The 26,052-nt window shown below is 49.1% G+C and overlaps 1 protein-coding gene across 2 annotated transcripts in view; it reads right to left on the reverse strand.

The window, feature by feature from the left end:
• LOC129641031 (liprin-alpha-1-like) overlaps positions 1-26,052 on the reverse strand; it is a 106,239-nt gene that overhangs the window by 74,621 nt on the left and 5,566 nt on the right. The window contains exon 2 of one of the 2 annotated variants that reach the window (XR_008709051.1): positions 16,482-18,391. The exons of the other annotated variant lie outside the window; for it this stretch is intronic. The gene's annotated coding sequence lies outside the window, so the exon portion shown is untranslated. Of the gene's footprint in view, positions 1-16,481; positions 18,392-26,052 lie in introns of those variants that run through there. 2 annotated transcript variants of the gene reach the window in all.

The raw sequence follows: 26,052 nt of genomic DNA on the forward strand, positions 1-26,052 counted from the left end.
AGCACAGTGCCAGGGCTGCCCTCGTGTTGGTCCACTGCCAACGGACTGCCTGGACCAGGCCTCTTCTACCCCAGAGAGCTCGACGCAGAGGTGGGGAGGCAGCCAGTTGTGGTCTCTGCAGTGCTCTGCTCTTACTCACGCAGCCATCCCAAGGCTGAGATCACCGGGAGAAGAAGGGACCCACAGTCCACCTCAGGCAGACACGACCGCCGTCACTCACTTCGCGGATGTCCCACTGCAGTTTCGTGTTCCTGTCCTTAGACTTGAGGAGGTCCTTCCTGGCCGTGTCCAGGTCTTCCTCCAGATCTGTAACGTGGAAAGAGAGGGCTGCCAGGCGCTCCTTCAACTGGCTCTCCTCCTGTGACTGCTTTTCTATGACTTCCTGAGTGCAATCACCTTAGTCAGGTCTTCCTCATGGCTTAGAGAGCCGTAGGAGAGTCCCTAAGGGGGAAAGGAAGCCTTAGCCCTGTTTTGAGAGGGAAGGAACACAGCACTTCCAGGCACTCGGTGAGGTCAAAACAAGGCACTAAGTGTACAAATCCAGGATGGATGGGTGGCTGGTACCTTCTCGTCCAGGGCCTTGTGGTGCTCAAACAGCAGTTTCAGTGCCCTGAGCACCTCCACCTCGCTGGTCACGTTAGCTGGGGACTGTGCCTGCCGCTTGCCCACTGTAATCCGGAAGGATGGAATGTACCGGGCAACCAGTAACCCCAGGTGCTCCAACAGCAGCTGCAGGGCAGGGCCAAAGGGGCACTTTCAACCTCATGCTTGACTTCAGGCCCGACAGCTCCTTTCAGCCTCACGCTACAGCTGGAAACATGCTAAGGCACGTTGGAATCCTGCCAGTTCAGTCTAAAGTTAAGAGTGGACTTCCCCAGGGGCCCAGTAGTTACGACTCCACCCTTCTGCAGGGGTCATGGGTTTTAATCCCTGATTGGGGAACTAAGATCCCACACAAAGTGTAGCATGGACAAAAATGTAAGCTGAGAACTCCCCTCTCAAAGGCACTAAAATTACATTAGCTCTCATCATAAATGTGAAGTAAGGTATGAGAACCACAAACTGATCCACCCTGGTCTTCTCAGTGGGAAGATGTGAAAAATGACTTGAAAATCAGACAAGAGTTTAAAGACAGCAACACGGAGGCTAGCGGTGACCCACGTGGGGCAAATGTCAACACGTGAGAATCCCCCTGCTGACCCTGGTGTTGCTTCTTTCTGCTTTCAGTTCAGCAATTTCTCCTTCTCTTTTAAGAAGCTGCTCCCTGCATGTTTTGAGTTCTACACTAGGAGTTGGAAACTCCTAGAAAACACTTAAATGAGAAACTAAATGCAAACATAAATTAAAAAGAGAGCAAGACTGTGAAGACTGACCCTGTCAAGTCTCTCCAGGCTTCACACAGAGGATCTCCTTGCCCCTCCAGAGAAGAGGGGGTCCACTGACCCCAAGACCACACAGACCACCACAACTCAGACTGGCCTTTGGCCTCCACCTCGACCTGGCAGGCACGCAGCAGGGGAGAACCCGGAATCCAAGCCTGCCTTCTCAAGACCCAGGGACGCCTGAGAAGCTTTCCAAAACATAAACCTAGCAACAAAGTGGATAAAGAGATTCTTAAATGACACACAGACCAATGACCTAGAGCCACTGGGGACAGTGAAGAATAAAGGGAAGGTCTACAAGGCCACCAAGCTTTGGAGTGTTCCTCTGGGACAAAGGCAGATGGCACCCCAAGGCCATCTGTTAGCCTGACTCCACTGAAGCCACCCAGTCATTCAGTCAACTGGGTAAAATGTAAAATTTATGTTATATGTATTTTACCACAATTTACATGCTGTTAGTGACCCTGCTCTGGGAGGGTTTGCGAGCGCGCCTGACACCGCAGGCCGCCCACCAACGGACGGCCCCACAGCTGCTCACGGGGCTCCGGGCAACGCTCCCAACAGCCGCGCCAGCACAACCCCGCCTGACTCTCCATCCCCAGCCACTGCCCCCTGGCAGCGCGGGGCAACACTTCCCCACCAGAAGGACAGGGTGGCTGGCTGGCTGGCTGGCTGGCAGTGGGGACGATTCCCCCAGCAGCGCCACATCCCCGGGACGTTTCTCATAAATCATGACCCCCGCAGACACGACCGCCAGAAACATTATGATTCCACACGGTCACACAGCTCGGGCCTGAGGATCCCAGGGTGAGCAGACGCCACGACTTGTCTGACCGCCGGTATCACTGGCACACATCCCTTCAAGGAGCGGAACCTCAGAAAACTAGAGAAGATGGCCAGGCAAGCTGCCTCAGCAGAGCCCACACAGCATGCTCCCATCTCTCTGAGAGAACGGGCTCCACAGATGTCACCAGACTCGTCTGAGGGAATCAGAAGGAAATTTCAGCATTCAACAGGCAGGTGGAGGCGGGGATGAACTGGGAGACTGGGGTTGACATATATACAGTACTGATACTACACATAAAGCCCATGAGTAAGGACCTAGTGTACAGCACAGGGAAGTCTACTCAGTGCTCTGTGGTGAAGTAAATGGGCAGGGAATCTAAAAGAGAGGCAGATAGATAGATAGATAGATAGATAGATGATTGATTCACTTTGCTGTACAGCAGAAATTGGCATAGCAGTGTAAAGCCACTATACGCCAAGAAATGAATGAATGGATGAATGACTTTTTACAAAAGGAGCACACTGGGCCCCCTAGAACTTGTGGAAAGGAGGAGTCCACACCCAGGGTGCAGCACAGTGCCAGGGCTGCCCTCGTGTTGGTCCACTGCCAACGGACTGCCTGGACCAGGCCTCTTCTACCCCAGAGAGCTCGACGCAGAGGTGGGGAGGCAGCCAGTTGTGGTCTCTGCAGTGCTCTGCTCTTACTCACGCAGCCATCCCAAGGCTGAGATCACCGGGAGAAGAAGGGACCCACAGTCCACCTCAGGCAGACACGACCGCCGTCACTCACTTCGCGGATGTCCCACTGCAGTTTCGTGTTCCTGTCCTTAGACTTGAGGAGGTCCTTCCTGGCCGTGTCCAGGTCTTCCTCCAGATCTGTAACGTGGAAAGAGAGGGCTGCCAGGCGCTCCTTCAACTGGCTCTCCTCCTGTGACTGCTTTTCTATGACTTCCTGAGTGCAATCACCTTAGTCAGGTCTTCCTCATGGCTTAGAGAGCCGTAGGAGAGTCCCTAAGGGGGAAAGGAAGCCTTAGCCCTGTTTTGAGAGGGAAGGAACACAGCACTTCCAGGCACTCGGTGAGGTCAAAACAAGGCACTAAGTGTACAAATCCAGGATGGATGGGTGGCTGGTACCTTCTCGTCCAGGGCCTTGTGGTGCTCAAACAGCAGTTTCAGTGCCCTGAGCACCTCCACCTCGCTGGTCACGTTAGCTGGGGACTGTGCCTGCCGCTTGCCCACTGTAATCCGGAAGGATGGAATGTACCGGGCAACCAGTAACCCCAGGTGCTCCAACAGCAGCTGCAGGGCAGGGCCAAAGGGGCACTTTCAACCTCATGCTTGACTTCAGGCCCGACAGCTCCTTTCAGCCTCACGCTACAGCTGGAAACATGCTAAGGCACGTTGGAATCCTGCCAGTTCAGTCTAAAGTTAAGAGTGGACTTCCCCAGGGGCCCAGTAGTTACGACTCCACCCTTCTGCAGGGGTCATGGGTTTTAATCCCTGATTGGGGAACTAAGATCCCACACAAAGTGTAGCATGGACAAAAATGTAAGCTGAGAACTCCCCTCTCAAAGGCACTAAAATTACATTAGCTCTCATCATAAATGTGAAGTAAGGTATGAGAACCACAAACTGATCCACCCTGGTCTTCTCAGTGGGAAGATGTGAAAAATGACTTGAAAATCAGACAAGAGTTTAAAGACAGCAACACGGAGGCTAGCGGTGACCCACGTGGGGCAAATGTCAACACGTGAGAATCCCCCTGCTGACCCTGGTGTTGCTTCTTTCTGCTTTCAGTTCAGCAATTTCTCCTTCTCTTTTAAGAAGCTGCTCCCTGCATGTTTTGAGTTCTACACTAGGAGTTGGAAACTCCTAGAAAACACTTAAATGAGAAACTAAATGCAAACATAAATTAAAAAGAGAGCAAGACTGTGAAGACTGACCCTGTCAAGTCTCTCCAGGCTTCACACAGAGGATCTCCTTGCCCCTCCAGAGAAGAGGGGGTCCACTGACCCCAAGACCACACAGACCACCACAACTCAGACTGGCCTTTGGCCTCCACCTCGACCTGGCAGGCACGCAGCAGGGGAGAACCCGGAATCCAAGCCTGCCTTCTCAAGACCCAGGGACGCCTGAGAAGCTTTCCAAAACATAAACCTAGCAACAAAGTGGATAAAGAGATTCTTAAATGACACACAGACCAATGACCTAGAGCCACTGGGGAGAGTGAAGAATAAAGGGAAGGTCTACAAGGCCACCAAGCTTTGGAGTGTTCCTCTGGGACAAAGGCAGATGGCACCCCAAGGCCATCTGTTAGCCTGACTCCACTGAAGCCACCCAGTCATTCAGTCAACTGGGTAAAATGTAAAATTTATGTTATATGTATTTTACCACAATTTACATGCTGTTAGTGACCCTGCTCTGGGAGGGTTTGCGAGCGCGCCTGACACCGCAGGCCGCCCACCAACGGACGGCCCCACAGCTGCTCACGGGGCTCCGGGCAACGCTCCCAACAGCCGCGCCAGCACAACCCCGCCTGACTCTCCATCCCCAGCCACTGCCCACTGGCAGCGCGGGGCAACACTTCCCCACCAGAAGGACAGGGTGGCTGGCTGGCTGGCTGGCTGGCAGTGGGGACGATTCCCCCAGCAGCGCCACATCCCCGGGACGTTTCTCATAAATCATGACCCCCGCAGACACGACCGCCAGAAACATTATGATTCCACACGGTCACACAGCTCGGGCCTGAGGATCCCAGGGTGAGCAGACGCCACGACTTGTCTGACCGCCGGTATCACTGGCACACATCCCTTCAAGGAGCGGAACCTCAGAAAACTAGAGAAGATGGCCAGGCAAGCTGCCTCAGCAGAGCCCACACAGCATGCTCCCATCTCTCTGAGAGAACGGGCTCCACAGATGTCACCAGACTCGTCTGAGGGAATCAGAAGGAAATTTCAGCATTCAACAGGCAGGTGGAGGCGGGGATGAACTGGGAGACTGGGGTTGACATATATACAGTACTGATACTACACATAAAGCCCATGAGTAAGGACCTAGTGTACAGCACAGGGAAGTCTACTCAGTGCTCTGTGGTGAAGTAAATGGGCAGGAAATCTAAAAGAGAGGCAGATAGATAGATAGATAGATAGATGATTGATTCACTTTGCTGTACAGCAGAAATTGGCATAGCAGTGTAAAGCCACTATACGCCAAGAAATGAATGAATGGATGAATGACTTTTTACAAAAGGAGCACACTGGGCCCCCTAGAACTTGTGGAAAGGAGGAGTCCACACCCAGGGTGCAGCACAGTGCCAGGGCTGCCCTCGTGTTGGTCCACTGCCAACGGACTGCCTGGACCAGGCCTCTTCTACCCCAGAGAGCTCGACGCAGAGGTGGGGAGGCAGCCAGTTGTGGTCTCTGCAGTGCTCTGCTCTTACTCACGCAGCCATCCCAAGGCTGAGATCACCGGGAGAAGAAGGGACCCACAGTCCACCTCAGGCAGACACGACCGCCGTCACTCACTTCGCGGATGTCCCACTGCAGTTTCGTGTTCCTGTCCTTAGACTTGAGGAGGTCCTTCCTGGCCGTGTCCAGGTCTTCCTCCAGATCTGTAACGTGGAAAGAGAGGGCTGCCAGGCGCTCCTTCAACTGGCTCTCCTCCTGTGACTGCTTTTCTATGACTTCCTGAGTGCAATCACCTTAGTCAGGTCTTCCTCATGGCTTAGAGAGCCGTAGGAGAGTCCCTAAGGGGGAAAGGAAGCCTTAGCCCTGTTTTGAGAGGGAAGGAACACAGCACTTCCAGGCACTCGGTGAGGTCAAAACAAGGCACTAAGTGTACAAATCCAGGATGGATGGGTGGCTGGTACCTTCTCGTCCAGGGCCTTGTGGTGCTCAAACAGCAGTTTCAGTGCCCTGAGCACCTCCACCTCGCTGGTCACGTTAGCTGGGGACTGTGCCTGCCGCTTGCCCACTGTAATCCGGAAGGATGGAATGTACCGGGCAACCAGTAACCCCAGGTGCTCCAACAGCAGCTGCAGGGCAGGGCCAAAGGGGCACTTTCAACCTCATGCTTGACTTCAGGCCCGACAGCTCCTTTCAGCCTCACGCTACAGCTGGAAACATGCTAAGGCACGTTGGAATCCTGCCAGTTCAGTCTAAAGTTAAGAGTGGACTTCCCCAGGGGCCCAGTAGTTACGACTCCACCCTTCTGCAGGGGTCATGGGTTTTAATCCCTGATTGGGGAACTAAGATCCCACACAAAGTGTAGCATGGACAAAAATGTAAGCTGAGAACTCCCCTCTCAAAGGCACTAAAATTACATTAGCTCTCATCATAAATGTGAAGTAAGGTATGAGAACCACAAACTGATCCACCCTGGTCTTCTCAGTGGGAAGATGTGAAAAATGACTTGAAAATCAGACAAGAGTTTAAAGACAGCAACACGGAGGCTAGTGGTGACCCACGTGGGGCAAATGTCAACACGTGAGAATCCCCCTGCTGACCCTGGTGTTGCTTCTTTCTGCTTTCAGTTCAGCAATTTCTCCTTCTCTTTTAAGAAGCTGCTCCCTGCATGTTTTGAGTTCTACACTAGGAGTTGGAAACTCCTAGAAAACACTTAAATGAGAAACTAAATGCAAACATAAATTAAAAAGAGAGCAAGACTGTGAAGACTGACCCTGTCAAGTCTCTCCAGGCTTCACACAGAGGATCTCCTTGCCCCTCCAGAGAAGAGGGGGTCCACTGACCCCAAGACCACACAGACCACCACAACTCAGACTGGCCTTTGGCCTCCACCTCGACCTGGCAGGCACGCAGCAGGGGAGAACCCGGAATCCAAGCCTGCCTTCTCAAGACCCAGGGACGCCTGAGAAGCTTTCCAAAACATAAACCTAGCAACAAAGTGGATAAAGAGATTCTTAAATGACACACAGACCAATGACCTAGAGCCACTGGGGAGAGTGAAGAATAAAGGGAAGGTCTACAAGGCCACCAAGCTTTGGAGTGTTCCTCTGGGACAAAGGCAGATGGCACCCCAAGGCCATCTGTTAGCCTGACTCCACTGAAGCCACCCAGTCATTCAGTCAACTGGGTAAAATGTAAAATTTATGTTATATGTATTTTACCACAATTTACATGCTGTTAGTGACCCTGCTCTGGGAGGGTTTGCGAGCGCGCCTGACACCGCAGGCCGCCCACCAACGGACGGCCCCACAGCTGCTCACGGGGCTCCGGGCAACGCTCCCAACAGCCGCGCCAGCACAACCCCGCCTGACTCTCCATCCCCAGCCACTGCCCCCTGGCAGCGCGGGGCAACACTTCCCCACCAGAAGGACAGGGTGGCTGGCTGGCTGGCTGGCTGGCAGTGGGGACGATTCCCCCAGCAGCGCCACATCCCCGGGATGTTTCTCATAAATCATGACCCCCGCAGACACGACCGCCAGAAACATTATGATTCCACACGGTCACACAGCTCGGGCCTGAGGATCCCAGGGTGAGCAGACGCCACGACTTGTCTGACCGCCGGTATCACTGGCACACATCCCTTCAAGGAGCGGAACCTCAGAAAACTAGAGAAGATGGCCAGGCAAGCTGCCTCAGCAGAGCCCACACAGCATGCTCCCATCTCTCTGAGAGAACGGGCTCCACAGATGTCACCAGACTCGTCTGAGGGAATCAGAAGGAAATTTCAGCATTCAACAGGCAGGTGGAGGCGGGGATGAACTGGGAGACTGGGGTTGACATATATACAGTACTGATACTACACATAAAGCCCATGAGTAAGGACCTAGTGTACAGCACAGGGAAGTCTACTCAGTGCTCTGTGGTGAAGTAAATGGGCAGGAAATCTAAAAGAGAGGCAGATAGATAGATAGATAGATCGATGATTGATTCACTTTGCTGTACAGCAGAAATTGGCATAGCAGTGTAAAGCCACTATACGCCAAGAAATGAATGAATGGATGAATGACTTTTTACAAAAGGAGCACACTGGGCCCCCTAGAACTTGTGGAAAGGAGGAGTCCACACCCAGGGTGCAGCACAGTGCCAGGGCTGCCCTCGTGTTGGTCCACTGCCAACGGACTGCCTGGACCAGGCCTCTTCTACCCCAGAGAGCTCGACGCAGAGGTGGGGAGGCAGCCAGTTGTGGTCTCTGCAGTGCTCTGCTCTTACTCACGCAGCCATCCCAAGGCTGAGATCACCGGGAGAAGAAGGGACCCACAGTCCACCTCAGGCAGACACGACCGCCGTCACTCACTTCGCGGATGTCCCACTGCAGTTTCGTGTTCCTGTCCTTAGACTTGAGGAGGTCCTTCCTGGCCGTGTCCAGGTCTTCCTCCAGATCTGTAACGTGGAAAGAGAGGGCTGCCAGGCGCTCCTTCAACTGGCTCTCCTCCTGTGACTGCTTTTCTATGACTTCCTGAGTGCAATCACCTTAGTCAGGTCTTCCTCATGGCTTAGAGAGCCGTAGGAGAGTCCCTAAGGGGGAAAGGAAGCCTTAGCCCTGTTTTGAGAGGGAAGGAACACAGCACTTCCAGGCACTCGGTGAGGTCAAAACAAGGCACTAAGTGTACAAATCCAGGATGGATGGGTGGCTGGTACCTTCTCGTCCAGGGCCTTGTGGTGCTCAAACAGCAGTTTCAGTGCCCTGAGCACCTCCACCTCGCTGGTCACGTTAGCTGGGGACTGTGCCTGCCGCTTGCCCACTGTAATCCGGAAGGATGGAATGTACCGGGCAACCAGTAACCCCAGGTGCTCCAACAGCAGCTGCAGGGCAGGGCCAAAGGGGCACTTTCAACCTCATGCTTGACTTCAGGCCCGACAGCTCCTTTCAGCCTCACGCTACAGCTGGAAACATGCTAAGGCACGTTGGAATCCTGCCAGTTCAGTCTAAAGTTAAGAGTGGACTTCCCCAGGGGCCCAGTAGTTACGACTCCACCCTTCTGCAGGGGTCATGGGTTTTAATCCCTGATTGGGGAACTAAGATCCCACACAAAGTGTAGCATGGACAAAAATGTAAGCTGAGAACTCCCCTCTCAAAGGCACTAAAATTACATTAGCTCTCATCATAAATGTGAAGTAAGGTATGAGAACCACAAACTGATCCACCCTGGTCTTCTCAGTGGGAAGATGTGAAAAATGACTTGAAAATCAGACAAGAGTTTAAAGACAGCAACACGGAGGCTAGCGGTGACCCACGTGGGGCAAATGTCAACACGTGAGAATCCCCCTGCTGACCCTGGTGTTGCTTCTTTCTGCTTTCAGTTCAGCAATTTCTCCTTCTCTTTTAAGAAGCTGCTCCCTGCATGTTTTGAGTTCTACACTAGGAGTTGGAAACTCCTAGAAAACACTTAAATGAGAAACTAAATGCAAACATAAATTAAAAAGAGAGCAAGACTGTGAAGACTGACCCTGTCAAGTCTCTCCAGGCTTCACACAGAGGATCTCCTTGCCCCTCCAGAGAAGAGGGGGTCCACTGACCCCAAGACCACACAGACCACCACAACTCAGACTGGCCTTTGGCCTCCACCTCGACCTGGCAGGCACGCAGCAGGGGAGAACCCGGAATCCAAGCCTGCCTTCTCAAGACCCAGGGACGCCTGAGAAGCTTTCCAAAACATAAACCTAGCAACAAAGTGGATAAAGAGATTCTTAAATGACACACAGACCAATGACCTAGAGCCACTGGGGAGAGTGAAGAATAAAGGGAAGGTCTACAAGGCCACCAAGCTTTGGAGTGTTCCTCTGGGACAAAGGCAGATGGCACCCCAAGGCCATCTGTTAGCCTGACTCCACTGAAGCCACCCAGTCATTCAGTCAACTGGGTAAAATGTAAAATTTATGTTATATGTATTTTACCACAATTTACATGCTGTTAGTGACCCTGCTCTGGGAGGGTTTGCGAGCGCGCCTGACACCGCAGGCCGCCCACCAACGGACGGCCCCACAGCTGCTCACGGGGCTCCGGGCAACGCTCCCAACAGCCGCGCCAGCACAACCCCGCCTGACTCTCCATCCCCAGCCACTGCCCCCTGGCAGCGCGGGGCAACACTTCCCCACCAGAAGGACAGGGTGGCTGGCTGGCTGGCTGGCTGGCAGTGGGGACGATTCCCCCAGCAGCGCCACATCCCCGGGATGTTTCTCATAAATCATGACCCCCGCAGACACGACCGCCAGAAACATTATGATTCCACACGGTCACACAGCTCGGGCCTGAGGATCCCAGGGTGAGCAGACGCCACGACTTGTCTGACCGCCGGTATCACTGGCACACATCCCTTCAAGGAGCGGAACCTCAGAAAACTAGAGAAGATGGCCAGGCAAGCTGCCTCAGCAGAGCCCACACAGCATGCTCCCATCTCTCTGAGAGAACGGGCTCCACAGATGTCACCAGACTCGTCTGAGGGAATCAGAAGGAAATTTCAGCATTCAACAGGCAGGTGGAGGCGGGGATGAACTGGGAGACTGGGGTTGACATATATACAGTACTGATACTACACATAAAGCCCATGAGTAAGGACCTAGTGTACAGCACAGGGAAGTCTACTCAGTGCTCTGTGGTGAAGTAAATGGGCAGGAAATCTAAAAGAGAGGCAGATAGATAGATAGATAGATAGATGATTGATTCACTTTGCTGTACAGCAGAAATTGGCATAGCAGTGTAAAGCCACTATACGCCAAGAAATGAATGAATGGATGAATGACTTTTTACAAAAGGAGCACACTGGGCCCCCTAGAACTTGTGGAAAGGAGGAGTCCACACCCAGGGTGCAGCACAGTGCCAGGGCTGCCCTCGTGTTGGTCCACTGCCAACGGACTGCCTGGACCAGGCCTCTTCTACCCCAGAGAGCTCGACGCAGAGGTGGGGAGGCAGCCAGTTGTGGTCTCTGCAGTGCTCTGCTCTTACTCACGCAGCCATCCCAAGGCTGAGATCACCGGGAGAAGAAGGGACCCACAGTCCACCTCAGGCAGACACGACCGCCGTCACTCACTTCGCGGATGTCCCACTGCAGTTTCGTGTTCCTGTCCTTAGACTTGAGGAGGTCCTTCCTGGCCGTGTCCAGGTCTTCCTCCAGATCTGTAACGTGGAAAGAGAGGGCTGCCAGGCGCTCCTTCAACTGGCTCTCCTCCTGTGACTGCTTTTCTATGACTTCCTGAGTGCAATCACCTTAGTCAGGTCTTCCTCATGGCTTAGAGAGCCGTAGGAGAGTCCCTAAGGGGGAAAGGAAGCCTTAGCCCTGTTTTGAGAGGGAAGGAACACAGCACTTCCAGGCACTCGGTGAGGTCAAAACAAGGCACTAAGTGTACAAATCCAGGATGGATGGGTGGCTGGTACCTTCTCGTCCAGGGCCTTGTGGTGCTCAAACAGCAGTTTCAGTGCCCTGAGCACCTCCACCTCGCTGGTCACGTTAGCTGGGGACTGTGCCTGCCGCTTGCCCACTGTAATCCGGAAGGATGGAATGTACCGGGCAACCAGTAACCCCAGGTGCTCCAACAGCAGCTGCAGGGCAGGGCCAAAGGGGCACTTTCAACCTCATGCTTGACTTCAGGCCCGACAGCTCCTTTCAGCCTCACGCTACAGCTGGAAACATGCTAAGGCACGTTGGAATCCTGCCAGTTCAGTCTAAAGTTAAGAGTGGACTTCCCCAGGGGCCCAGTAGTTACGACTCCACCCTTCTGCAGGGGTCATGGGTTTTAATCCCTGATTGGGGAACTAAGATCCCACACAAAGTGTAGCATGGACAAAAATGTAAGCTGAGAACTCCCCTCTCAAAGGCACTAAAATTACATTAGCTCTCATCATAAATGTGAAGTAAGGTATGAGAACCACAAACTGATCCACCCTGGTCTTCTCAGTGGGAAGATGTGAAAAATGACTTGAAAATCAGACAAGAGTTTAAAGACAGCAACACGGAGGCTAGCGGTGACCCACGTGGGGCAAATGTCAACACGTGAGAATCCCCCTGCTGACCCTGGTGTTGCTTCTTTCTGCTTTCAGTTCAGCAATTTCTCCTTCTCTTTTAAGAAGCTGCTCCCTGCATGTTTTGAGTTCTACACTAGGAGTTGGAAACTCCTAGAAAACACTTAAATGAGAAACTAAATGCAAACATAAATTAAAAAGAGAGCAAGACTGTGAAGACTGACCCTGTCAAGTCTCTCCAGGCTTCACACAGAGGATCTCCTTGCCCCTCCAGAGAAGAGGGGGTCCACTGACCCCAAGACCACACAGACCACCACAACTCAGACTGGCCTTTGGCCTCCACCTCGACCTGGCAGGCACGCAGCAGGGGAGAACCCGGAATCCAAGCCTGCCTTCTCAAGACCCAGGGACGCCTGAGAAGCTTTCCAAAACATAAACCTAGCAACAAAGTGGATAAAGAGATTCTTAAATGACACACAGACCAATGACCTAGAGCCACTGGGGAGAGTGAAGAATAAAGGGAAGGTCTACAAGGCCACCAAGCTTTGGAGTGTTCCTCTGGGACAAAGGCAGATGGCACCCCAAGGCCATCTGTTAGCCTGACTCCACTGAAGCCACCCAGTCATTCAGTCAACTGGGTAAAATGTAAAATTTATGTTATATGTATTTTACCACAATTTACATGCTGTTAGTGACCCTGCTCTGGGAGGGTTTGCGAGCGCGCCTGACACCGCAGGCCGCCCACCAACGGACGGCCCCACAGCTGCTCACGGGGCTCCGGGCAACGCTCCCAACAGCCGCGCCAGCACAACCCCGCCTGACTCTCCATCCCCAGCCACTGCCCACTGGCAGCGCGGGGCAACACTTCCCCACCAGAAGGACAGGGTGGCTGGCTGGCTGGCTGGCTGGCAGTGGGGACGATTCCCCCAGCAGCGCCACATCCCCGGGATGTTTCTCATAAATCATGACCCCCGCAGACACGACCGCCAGAAACATTATGATTCCACACGGTCACACAGCTCGGGCCTGAGGATCCCAGGGTGAGCAGACGCCACGACTTGTCTGACCGCCGGTATCACTGGCACACATCCCTTCAAGGAGCGGAACCTCAGAAAACTAGAGAAGATGGCCAGGCAAGCTGCCTCAGCAGAGCCCACACAGCATGCTCCCATCTCTCTGAGAGAACGGGCTCCACAGATGTCACCAGACTCGTCTGAGGGAATCAGAAGGAAATTTCAGCATTCAACAGGCAGGTGGAGGCGGGGATGAACTGGGAGACTGGGGTTGACATATATACAGTACTGATACTACACATAAAGCCCATGAGTAAGGACCTAGTGTACAGCACAGGGAAGTCTACTCAGTGCTCTGTGGTGAAGTAAATGGGCAGGAAATCTAAAAGAGAGGCAGATAGATAGATAGATAGATCGATGATTGATTCACTTTGCTGTACAGCAGAAATTGGCATAGCAGTGTAAAGCCACTATACGCCAAGAAATGAATGAATGGATGAATGACTTTTTACAAAAGGAGCACACTGGGCCCCCTAGAACTTGTGGAAAGGAGGAGTCCACACCCAGGGTGCAGCACAGTGCCAGGGCTGCCCTCGTGTTGGTCCACTGCCAACGGACTGCCTGGACCAGGCCTCTTCTACCCCAGAGAGCTCGACGCAGAGGTGGGGAGGCAGCCAGTTGTGGTCTCTGCAGTGCTCTGCTCTTACTCACGCAGCCATCCCAAGGCTGAGATCACCGGGAGAAGAAGGGACCCACAGTCCACCTCAGGCAGACACGACCGCCGTCACTCACTTCGCGGATGTCCCACTGCAGTTTCGTGTTCCTGTCCTTAGACTTGAGGAGGTCCTTCCTGGCCGTGTCCAGGTCTTCCTCCAGATCTGTAACGTGGAAAGAGAGGGCTGCCAGGCGCTCCTTCAACTGGCTCTCCTCCTGTGACTGCTTTTCTATGACTTCCTGAGTGCAATCACCTTAGTCAGGTCTTCCTCATGGCTTAGAGAGCCGTAGGAGAGTCCCTAAGGGGGAAAGGAAGCCTTAGCCCTGTTTTGAGAGGGAAGGAACACAGCACTTCCAGGCACTCGGTGAGGTCAAAACAAGGCACTAAGTGTACAAATCCAGGATGGATGGGTGGCTGGTACCTTCTCGTCCAGGGCCTTGTGGTGCTCAAACAGCAGTTTCAGTGCCCTGAGCACCTCCACCTCGCTGGTCACGTTAGCTGGGGACTGTGCCTGCCGCTTGCCCACTGTAATCTGGAAGGATGGAATGTACCGGGCAACCAGTAACCCCAGGTGCTCCAACAGCAGCTGCAGGGCAGGGCCAAAGGGGCACTTTCAACCTCATGCTTGACTTCAGGCCCGACAGCTCCTTTCAGCCTCACGCTACAGCTGGAAACATGCTAAGGCACGTTGGAATCCTGCCAGTTCAGTCTAAAGTTAAGAGTGGACTTCCCCAGGGGCCCAGTAGTTACGACTCCACCCTTCTGCAGGGGTCATGGGTTTTAATCCCTGATTGGGGAACTAAGATCCCACACAAAGTGTAGCATGGACAAAAATGTAAGCTGAGAACTCCCCTCTCAAAGGCACTAAAATTACATTAGCTCTCATCATAAATTTGAAGTAAGGTATGAGAACCACAAACTGATCCACCCTGGTCTTCTCAGTGGGAAGATGTGAAAAATGACTTGAAAATCAGACAAGAGTTTAAAGACAGCAACACGGAGGCTAGCGGTGACCCACGTGGGGCAAATGTCAACACGTGAGAATCCCCCTGCTGACCCTGGTGTTGCTTCTTTCTGCTTTCAGTTCAGCAATTTCTCCTTCTCTTTTAAGAAGCTGCTCCCTGCATGTTTTGAGTTCTACACTAGGAGTTGGAAACTCCTAGAAAACACTTAAATGAGAAACTAAATGCAAACATAAATTAAAAAGAGAGCAAGACTGTGAAGACTGACCCTGTCAAGTCTCTCCAGGCTTCACACAGAGGATCTCCTTGCCCCTCCAGAGAAGAGGGGGTCCACTGACCCCAAGACCACACAGACCACCACAACTCAGACTGGCCTTTGGCCTCCACCTCGACCTGGCAGGCACGCAGCAGGGGAGAACCCGGAATCCAAGCCTGCCTTCTCAAGACCCAGGGACGCCTGAGAAGCTTTCCAAAACATAAACCTAGCAACAAAGTGGATAAAGAGATTCTTAAATGACACACAGACCAATGACCTAGAGCCACTGGGGACAGTGAAGAATAAAGGGAAGGTCTACAAGGCCACCAAGCTTTGGAGTGTTCCTCTGGGACAAAGGCAGATGGCACCCCAAGGCCATCTGTTAGCCTGACTCCACTGAAGCCACCCAGTCATTCAGTCAACTGGTTAAAATGTAAAATTTATGTTATATGTATTTTACCACAATTTACATGCACGCAGGGCCCTCCACGTGGTGAACTTGCTCAAGCTGAACCACAAGGAGTCTTTCGTTCTTCTGTTTTTCTTTGCAGAAACAGAAAGATCCTGGGCTACGTATCCCCTACTACATACTGGGTGTCCAGCACCCAGAACAGTGCCCAGCACTTGTAAGAGGCATGTAGTAGACATGTGAAGCTATGAGGGTGTATGTCATACACGTAAGCAGTAGGTACCCGTCATTAAAACACTGGACACATTGCTCTGTGGTTTGTAAGATGGGAGACATTAACGGGCTTAGCCTTTCTGCTTCAAGGACTGACTCTCTAGCTCGATCCTCATGCCCCAGAGACTCCTCCAGCCAGTGTATTCTTTCCTTGGAAGAAGGGAGACGTTAAGGGGCTTAGCCTTTCTGCTTCAAGGACTGACTTGATAGCTCAGTCCACATGCCCCCGTGACTCCTCCAGCCAGTGTTTCCCTTCTTGTGGGGCCCCCGCCCATCCTCTACGTGGCACCTGCACAACCTCTTACAAGGTAAACTGCTGGGGTCGATCCTGCCCACTAAGGCCAAAATGCCCTGGCTAGCAGGGCCCACAACTATGCTAACAAAATGAAACTCAACCCCAATGCTTCACTGGGTGAGGGCCAATCCGATGGGCGTAGTCCCTGGCTGCTCTCACCTTGTTGAAGTCCTTTAATGGACTGGAACCTGGTGGTCTAGAGTCGACGATAAGAAGGTAAAGGAGAGAAAAAGGCTGATATTCCTTGATTTATGCAGAAAGCCAATAAAGCCCCTGAGACGGGACTTGCTCTGTTCACGGAGGCCTCAGGTGCCCTCTCGATGGAGTGAAGATGGAGAGCGCCTTCTCGAGAGGGTCTTAGAAGCCCGGGTAGGAAAGTGAACTAAGAGAGCCTCTGCTCTCCAAGGGATCAGCCTGAAAAAGAGAGAGAGAGAGAGAGAGAGAGAGAAATACACGGGGACCAGAGCTCTGATGGAGCAAAGGTGTTTTAATCAAACATGGTGTGGGCATATAGACTGTCTTACAAGGTAGTTGTTCTCAGCAAAGATAAAGATTAAAATTCCAGACTTACAAAACATAGGTGATCCATATTAAAGGGAGAGAGAGTTGTATACAATCACTTTTACCATATGGTTCACAGGAAGGAAGAGGGTACTTATCACTGTATAGAAAAACTAATGAAGGAAATGCCTGGATTCTTCAGCCCGCGGGAGAGGCTTGCCTCTCCTCTTCAGGAATTAATAAGGAGCAGAGAATTCCTGACAGATCCAAAACAGCACACAGGAAGCCTCTTGTTAAATGCTTCCTGACAATTCCCTCTATTTTATTAAATTTGTAAAAAAAAGGTCTTGACCAAATGAGTTTGGTTAGTATTAACCAACCTTATAGAAAGGCGATGGTAAACAACAAATATAATTATCAAGACAATCACCAAAGCTACAGTTCCAGACCCGATACTGTGGGTAATACTTTGAAACCATCCTCGTGGGTCTAGCCCAGGTAATTTGTTCAGCTAAGGTTTCCAAATTAGGGGAAGAGGGCAGATTTTTAGAAAAGGTTTTAAAGATTTTCTTTTATAGTAATTGTACATTCAGAGAGGCATTATCACGTATATTTTGTAAATGAAATTTGATTTGTTCCCAGTTGTAGGCACTATGATTGACGTGAACAGGAATAACACAAAAAGCTTAAAGAAATAGAGGAGTTAATACAAGTATATAGTTTGCAATTAATACAAGTTACAGAACGTAAAAGTCTTATTAAATTGTAAATTTTCTATGGCTATAACAAAAGGAAGTGGGACACAGGCCTGTATAAAATATGACTGACTGTAGCAAAAGAAATAGTTACTATGACGACTGGTCCCTATGAAATGTCCGGTCCAAGTTCCAAGTTCTTCGGTGCTCTGATGCTCGCAGCAAGTTTCCAAATGGCCCATTGTTCAGACCCACTCTGTTTATCGAGGATGATCTTAGGAGGAGGTGGGGCTAATCCACGGTCAAGCCACTCAAGAAGTCGTTTGTCATAGTAATGTTCCATCATAGTGTCAGTGACCTTCCATATCACACACAGTGTTGTTAATATCATCTGAGCAGTCAGATAACCACATACCATGGGGCCCCCAATCAACAATTGTATGATTAGCCACAAACATTGATTTTCTTGATTTGGTTTGACATTTGTCCCAAGGAATGGGAGTATAAGTAAAGTTTTTATACGTAAACCCTTTGCATAAAGTTCTTTGTTCTTTCCCTAACTCTTTCCCTAAAGTTTCAGTAGTATAAACATGGTTTACAGATGAAGAAAGGGCAGTAAATAATCCAAGCAGTGTCTGAAAGTCTTCTTTTGGAGGCAGGACGAAAGCCCAAGTTTGTCAGCCCAAATTTGTCGGCTGACGTTTATGCACAATTTTGCTGGGCCCATGCACAAGGGAAGGACTTCATAGCCTAAAGAAATATTAATTAGTTTTCTTTCCTGCCCAGGGTGTGAAGGCCCTTTCATGTACTAGGGGAGAAAGCATATGTATAGAGTCATTAGTTGAAATGATTGGTCCTCTCTCTGTCCATTCGACCACCTGTAATAGAGGGGGGTTGGGTGTTAGTCTGAGCTTGAGCAGGGGGAGGCACAGGCCAAAAGACTGAGCATTGCCAGGAGAATGTATTCAGGACTCGGAGGCAACCCTTGTTGAGAGACCAAATTTTCAGCTTGATTAGTAGGGCTTTTATTTGTCTCCAAGTGAGGAGATCATCGGGGTGATGCCGCCGAGGGTGGTGCTTTCTGGAGATTTTTGGAGCAGACATGGCCCGTATTGGAATTTCTTCTTCCTGGGGTTCTTATTTCATCTCCATTTTGAATGCTGGGGCCCCCCTTGGGTCGAATCTTAAGAAGAGGTTAAAAAATTTAAAACAAATAAAGCTGTAGTAACAATAGTTATAGGTTTAGAAAATGTTAGAACCTAGTAAAGTCTGCTTTAGATAAGGAAGACAGTAGTGTACCTGTGTATTCCCCTTTTAAAATTTTTTTTATTTGTAACTTTAGTGTGTGATGTATTTGTTTTGACTATGTCTTGTGTCTGTGGATTATAAGGAATACCTGTAATATGTATTTATTGATAGGTATTACAATTTTATGAGGATCGGAGCCAATTAGAGTTTTAGTCCTAATTCTTCCACTGATAACGATTAGAGCAATTAAATCAAGGTCGGGTGTAAGTGACTTTATTTCCATAAAACGGGTATAGATCCATTTTACTGGGTGTTCTTGTTGGGCAATAAGTCCTGTGGGAGAATTAGAGGGGAGTATAAACAATTCTAGAGGTAAATCTATTTTGATGCGAGTAAGAAATTGTTTTTGTAATTTATTTTGCACCAAACAGAGTTCTTCTCGTGCCTCTTGAGAAAGTGAATGAGGGCTATTTAAATCAGGATCTCCTTTTAAAGTACTAAATAGACTATTCAGTTGATAATTAGCAATGCCTAAAGAAGGTCTAATCCAATTAATATCACCTAAGAGCTTTTGAAAATCATTTAAGGTTGATAATTTATCAGCACGGATCTGAGTTAGTTCGGGAGTAATGTGTTGCCTATTAACAACGAACCCCAAGTAATAGTGAGGTGTAGAGGTTTGAATTTTTTCAGGGGCAATGATTAATCTAGAGTTTTTAAAGCATAGTTGAGCTACATCAAACATGTGTTCAGTGTTTAAGATAGATGGAGCCGAAAACAATATATCATCCATATAGTGAATAACAAGAAAGTTAGGAAATTGCTTTCTCACAGGCTCAAGGGTTTTGGCTACATAGTACTGACACATGGTGGGAGAATTCATCATCTCTTGTGGCAGTACAGTCTATTGGTACCGTTTATGAGGTCTAATATGATTAGGAGAAGAGAGAGAGAAAGCGAATCTCTATTGGTCTAAAGGGTGTAAAGGTATATTAAAAAAGCAATCTTGTCCTGGTTGCAATGCACCCATAGGTTTCACAGATGCACTAACTTTTCTAAGGTCTGTTAGGAGACGCCATTTGTTAGATTTTTTTTTTTTTTTTATGACAAAAATAGGAGAGTTCCAAGGAGAACAAGATTCTTCAATATGTTTTAATTCTAGTTGTGCATCTATAAGTTCCTTAGCCGCCTGTAATTTCTCTTTCGTGAGGGGCCACTGCTCTGTCCAAATAGGCTCGTCATTCTTCCAAGTTATTTTAATAATTGTATTGTTTGTTAAATGAGCAGTGGCCCCCAGGGAAAATGTGGGATGTATATCTCAGTATGTCATATCTTATATCTTTTTATTAAAAGCATATATCTCACTTTTCCTTAGCAACTATGAAGTGTCTTGTATATTAGCATTTTATAGATTGGTGAATATATTTATATTTATATATATCAATATATTATACATTATAAAATATATTTATTAATAGTTTAAAATCTCTTTAGTTTTTCTGTAAGAAAAACTTTTTGTAAGAGGAATTTAATGTTTAGTAATTAATGTTTTAAAATCTTATTTTATTTGGAAATGACCTAGCTGTTTAATAAACTTTTATTATTTAGTTTTAGTACAACTCTAGAAATTTAAGTTATTCTAATCCTAAGAGACTATTTTAGATTACAATAACAGATTATAATAATAGATTATTCTATTAAAACTATAATTACTTTTAACAGTTTATCCAAAAGTTTTTATCTCATACATATATATATCTATATATAGATCTATATATAGATCTATATATATAAAGAGTTACCTTTTTGTTGACAAATTTAGTTTACCTTAAACCTAGGCATAAGAAAAGTATTATATAATGTTGATGACTTAAGACATGTCTTAATTAGATTAGCAAACAATTATATTTAAATTATATTCATATTTAAATAATTATATATATTTAATATTTTTCAGTTCACGTGAATTTGAATTTAAGTAGAGCTCGTTAACTTCATAGTATCTAAAACCAAAGCTGGTATATCGATGGCAACACTGCCAGATGTTGAGGGTTTCAGGTAAAAGATGGAATTTGTCTCAGGTTTTTGCTGAAGGGGACCTGGGGGGTCCCTGCTTGCAGTTTTCTGGAATAGGTTTCCTTTCAATGCCAGATTTAGACTTACAATCTTTAGCCCAATGCGTTCCTCTACTGTAGCGAGGGCAGATTTTTGGAGGACTTTTATCTTTATATATTTTTCTTTTCTTTTTTTTTTAAGCTTTCTTAGGGCCATCCCTTTTTAAATGGTTCTTATTTCCACATGTAAAGCATCCTTTATTTCCCTTTCTTAAGGCAGCAGCTATTGTTTCAGCTACCATTTGCATCTTTTGAGTTTCTAATCCTAGATTGCGACAAGCCTTGAAATAATCAATAGTCCCTTTCTCATGAATTGGAGCTATAGCTTTTTGACATCCCTGATTTGCATTATCACATAATGCAAGTAATTTGCAAGTAATTAAAGGTGTTTTAATCAACATGGTGTGGGCATATATACTGTCTTACAAGGTAGTTATTCTCAGCAAAGATAAAGATTAAAATTCCAGACTTACAAAACATAGGCGATCCATATTAAAGAGAGAGAGAGTTGTAAAGCAAATAATTTCTCTAGTTGCCTTTTGGCTTCTCCAAATACACTACGGGAAATAGCAGTTTCTAATCTAGCTAAAAAATCAGCATGCATTTCCTTAGATCCCTGAACTTTAAATAAGTGATGAAGTAAAGTAGAAAAGTGATGGGGCTTTCCAGCCTTTTTACCCATGTCTTAGTACTTACTGGCCTCAATAGGCCCTGCGGTCACTCCGTCCAAGAATCTGCCTACGTGTACCAAGTCCCTGTTCTGGGTGCCACTTGTTGAGGTCCTTTAATGGACCAGAACTTGGTGGTCTGGAGTTGACGATAAGAAGGTAAGGGACAGAAAGAGGCTGATAGTCCTTGGCTTATGCAGAAAGCCAATAAAGCCCCCGACACGGGACTTGCTCTGTTCACGGAGGCCTCAGGTGCCCTCTCAATGGAGTGAACACACAGAGTGCCTTCTCGAGAGGGTCTTAGAAGCCCGGGCAGGAAAGTGAACTCAGAGAGCCTTTGCAGAGCTCCAAGGGATCAGCCTGAAAAAGAGAGAGAGAGAGAGAGAAAGAAAGACACGGGGACCAGAGCTCTGATGGAACAAAGGTGTTTTAATCAACATGATGTGGAAATATATACTGTCTTACAAGGTAGTTATTCTCAGCAAAGATAAAAATTAAAATTCCAGACTTACAAAACATAGGCGATCCATATTAAAGAGAGAGAGAGTTGTAAGCAGTCACTTTTACCGTATGGTTCACAAGAAGGAAGAGGGTACTTATCACTGTATAGAAAAATTAATGAAGGAAATGCCTGGATTCTTCAGCCCGCGGGAGAGGCTTGCCTCTCCTCTTAATTCCTGAGTATTCAGGAATTAATAAGGAGCAGAGAATTCCTGACAGATCTAAAACAGCACACAGGAAGCCTCCTGTTAAATGCATCCTGACATCCCCTCAGGCCACTCTCCTTACAGGACTTGGGCCGAGGCCAAGTTCTTCCTTGTCTTGGCCTTTGCCTTGGGGTTGCAGCACTGAAAAAGCGCCCACAGGCGGGCCCTGCTGCAACCCATCCTCGCGGATGGGGGCAGCCCCCCACTCGGGGGCAACTGCTGTTTCACGGCAGGATACCCACCAATCTCACACTACAACCACTGCTATTCACACTATGACCACGGCTCTCACACACACTGCTCTCACACACCACTCTCACACACACCGCTCCCACACTATGACCGCTGCTCTCACACTATGACCACTAGCACCACTGTCTCAAGGAGAAATGGCATGAAGGCTCTGCCTCCAGCACGTCTCCTAGGAGCCCGGAACCGGAACCCACTCAGTCACAAGGGGCTCTGTGGTAACAGGGGGGCTGGGCTCAGGCCCACCGTCAAGGGTGCAGAGAGGGGGGACGGGCTGCCAAAAAGACGACAGGTGAGTGTGGGGTGCGGGAGAAGGAAGGCCGTGCCCGTGGCTCAGGCCCCCAGTCAAACATGACCCTGCAAGGTACTGGGTCACAGTCGAACCGACCAGTATGAACTCCTTCAGAAACCACCACCCCTGGGAATGAGCACATCTTCTAAGTGGGCTTCTGCCCCCCTTTAAGCCCCAAACAAGCCTCCAGTGAGGCTACTGAAAGGGCACCCATGAACTCAAGGGCGTCCCCAGAACCCACCCGGCTGAGGAGGACTCACCACGCTAGCTGCCCCTCACTCTCACCCTGAGCTCGGTCCTCCCTGACTGACTCCCTCCCTCGAGCTCAGCAAGGGCTTGACCAACCTCGCTCCAGGCACTTAAAATGAACCCACAGTGGGTACAGGGGTTCATTCAACCTGCTGTGAACTCGCCCTTTTAACTTCGACCCTGGGCTGTCAGATGACTCTGCCCCGTGGGGGCTGCAAGGTGGAGGTTCAGGGGTGTCCCTGCCTCGAGCCGCGACAGCCAGCGCCTCCCAGAGCCCACCAGGTGCTGCACCACCCTCCGCCCCCGAGTCTCCCACCCCTCTCCTGGCCCCACTCCCACCCTCGCGGCTCTCCACTAGCCAGAGCACAGGCCACTTGCTCCTGGCTCAGCCTGGACCTCTGCTGTCATTTGAGGACCTCGGTCCCCAGGGTGCTTGGGGTCCTATATCCACCCATCTCACGAATTACACACTCTGGGAGAGACAGAGTACAGTTTGGGGTCCCGCCTGCAGTTCACCCTGAACACGTTCTCTTTTTTTGGCTTTATCTACTGGAGTTCTCTGAGATGTGTTTTTAAAACCTCAACTGTTGCTTTCAAAAAGACTGTAAAATCACTGTGCTCAACTTTAAGAATAAAATCTTCATTTTCCACCTTAAAGTGAAACTGGAGGGAAGACTAAAAGCAGTCATTTTTCCAAACTGAAATAGAAAACCCACATGTGACCATGTCACAGAATACAGGTCACGTAACCCCTCCCTCCTCAGCCTTGGCCTCCACCACCAGCAGCCTGTCATCGCAAGGCCTGCCCTGGGCCGGCAGGGGCAAGGGCAGAGGGGAGACCGGCTCCTCTGTGTCCAGGCCGTGTGGGCTGCTTGCTCCACCTCCTTCCCAAGTTCACGTGGCACTGAAACAGCCCGGGCAAGCTGGGGATTCTGACCAGAAACACAACCGTAGGTACTAAGCAAGGACACCTGGTTCTTGTTTTCCCCAGTATCAAAGTTGATCAATACAAGTACTGTGACTGTTACATGTGGCTTCAGATGACAGAATACACCCAGGGTGTCCCCACTTCCAGTGACAGATGCAAGCAGCTTGTAGATCAGCCTACCGAGAACTAGAAAAGCTAAACACAGTTTAAAAAGAGGTCCTTAGGCAGCCACAATCCAAGATTTCAAACAAAAGGGAAGCCCAGTGAGGGAGCTGAAGACTGAGAGGCCCGCTCCTTCCCTCGGGCCATCTGAACAAAGCCGACTCTGCGAAGAAAAGGCAGGAAAAAAGTCAAGCGGAGGGGACTGGATAACACAGCTCTGGACGGTTCCTTGGGCTGGGAAGACAAAAATTTGAGTGCAGGCCTAGTGAATCAGTTCGGATGTCAGAAAATGGACCCAACACTCTGCCCAAACTGGTTGAGCACTATCTGTCACCTTGTGGTGCTCAGGAGACAGATGGTGGGCTTCAGGACCTGCTGAGAAGAGGGCGGCCCTGGGAGGCAGCCCAGGCTTCCAGATGGAGACGCGGGAAAGCTCCTCCCTGGGCTCAGGGGGAAAGGTGGGTGAAGGCTGCTGAGACTGAGCTTACAAGGAACCCCCAGCCTCAAGTCCATCAGGCCCTGAGTGAACAGACAGCTCTGTCCCCACTGGAGGTCTGTGTCAGAGGAGACTCTGGCGAAGACAGCATCACTCAGAACCTCTAGGGTTTTCCAAACATAATGTCCAACATGCAATCAAAAAACCAAAGAGGGTGTAACAACAAACAGGACCAAGAGAAAAAAAAAACTGAACCAGATCCAGAGGTATCAGATGTATATCAGCATATCAGAGGTATGCTAGAGGTATCAGATGCAAATGTCACCTGTTGAAAAATATACTTGACAAAAGGAAAAATTTCTGAGAATCAAAACCGACTCTCGAACTTTACAATAACAGTGACTGAATTTAAGAACTCAGTCTCTGGCCTTAACATCACATTGGACATAGCTGAAGAGATGATCAGTGAACTGAAAGATGGGTCAGGTAAAAAATATATATAAGAGAGAAAAAAAGGATAGAATATAGTGAAGGAGCCCCTTGTTAAACTACGTTGTTAAAAAGTATAAATGGGGACTCTCATGGTGGAGAAAAGAGAAAGGGGAATAAGAAATGCCTCCAGGGGTTGAAACGAAAGACCCTCTTGATGAAAGTGAAAGAGGAGAGTAAAAAAGCTGGCAAAACTCAACATTCAAAAAAATGAAGATCATGGCATCCGGCCCCATCACTACGTGGCAAATAAATGGGGCAACAATGGAAACAGTGACAGACTTTATTTTGGGGGCTCCAAAATTACTGTAGACAGTAAAATTAGAAGATGCTTGCTCCTTGGAAGGAAAGCTATGACAAACCTAGACAGCATATTAAAAAGCAGAGACATTATTTTGCTGACAAAGGTCATTTAGTCAAAGCTATGGTTTTTCCAGTAGTCATGTATGGATGTGAGAGTTGGCCCATGAAGAAGGCTGAACGCCAAAGAATCGATGCTTCTGAACTGGGGAGTTGGAGAAGACTCTTGAGAGCCCCGTGGACTGCCAGGAGATCCAACAAGTCACTCCTAAAGCAAATCAGACCTGAATATTCACTGCAAAGACTGATGCCGAAGCTCCAATACTTTGGCCACCTGATGTGAAGGACTGACTCATTGGAAAAGAACCTGATGCTGGGGAAGACTGAAGGCAGGAGGAGAAGGGGACGACAGAGGATGAGCTGGTTGGATGGCATCAATGACTCGATGGTCATGAGCCTGAGCAAGCTCGGGGAGTTGGTGATGGACAGAGAAGCCTGGTGTGCTGCAGTCCATGGGGTCGCAATGGGTCAGACACTGAGCGACTCAACTGGCTGACAGGGACAGTGGCAAGAGTTGGTTCAAGAATCAGACCACTGACTCAAAAATGAAACCACACATTGGTTTCAGCAGCTCTGCAGGTGCCTAAGGCAAGAAGAGCATGTTCAAGCGCTCAGAGGAAAAAAAGTGTGGCTTTTAGTGGCACAGCAACACTGAGAGCTGACTTTCCAAGAACAAGGAAGTCAGAAGATAATGGACTGACATCTGTAAAATGCTGAAAAACAAATAACCACCAACCTGGAATTCTATACTCAACAAAAATACTCTTCGAAAGTGAAAGCAAAATAGAGACTTTGAGGGCAAATGGAAATGAGACAACTCATCACCCACACACATGCACTAAAAAAATACTCAGGCAGTGCTTTGGGAAAAAGAAAAGTAGTCTCTGACGGAAATACAAAAAACAAGTAGAGACCAACAACGAGGTAACTGTGAGGGTAAAT

Source organism: Bubalus kerabau, unplaced genomic scaffold, assembly GCF_029407905.1.
Source record: "Bubalus kerabau isolate K-KA32 ecotype Philippines breed swamp buffalo unplaced genomic scaffold, PCC_UOA_SB_1v2 scaffold_70, whole genome shotgun sequence".
NCBI classification, from domain to species: domain Eukaryota; kingdom Metazoa; phylum Chordata; class Mammalia; order Artiodactyla; family Bovidae; genus Bubalus; species Bubalus kerabau.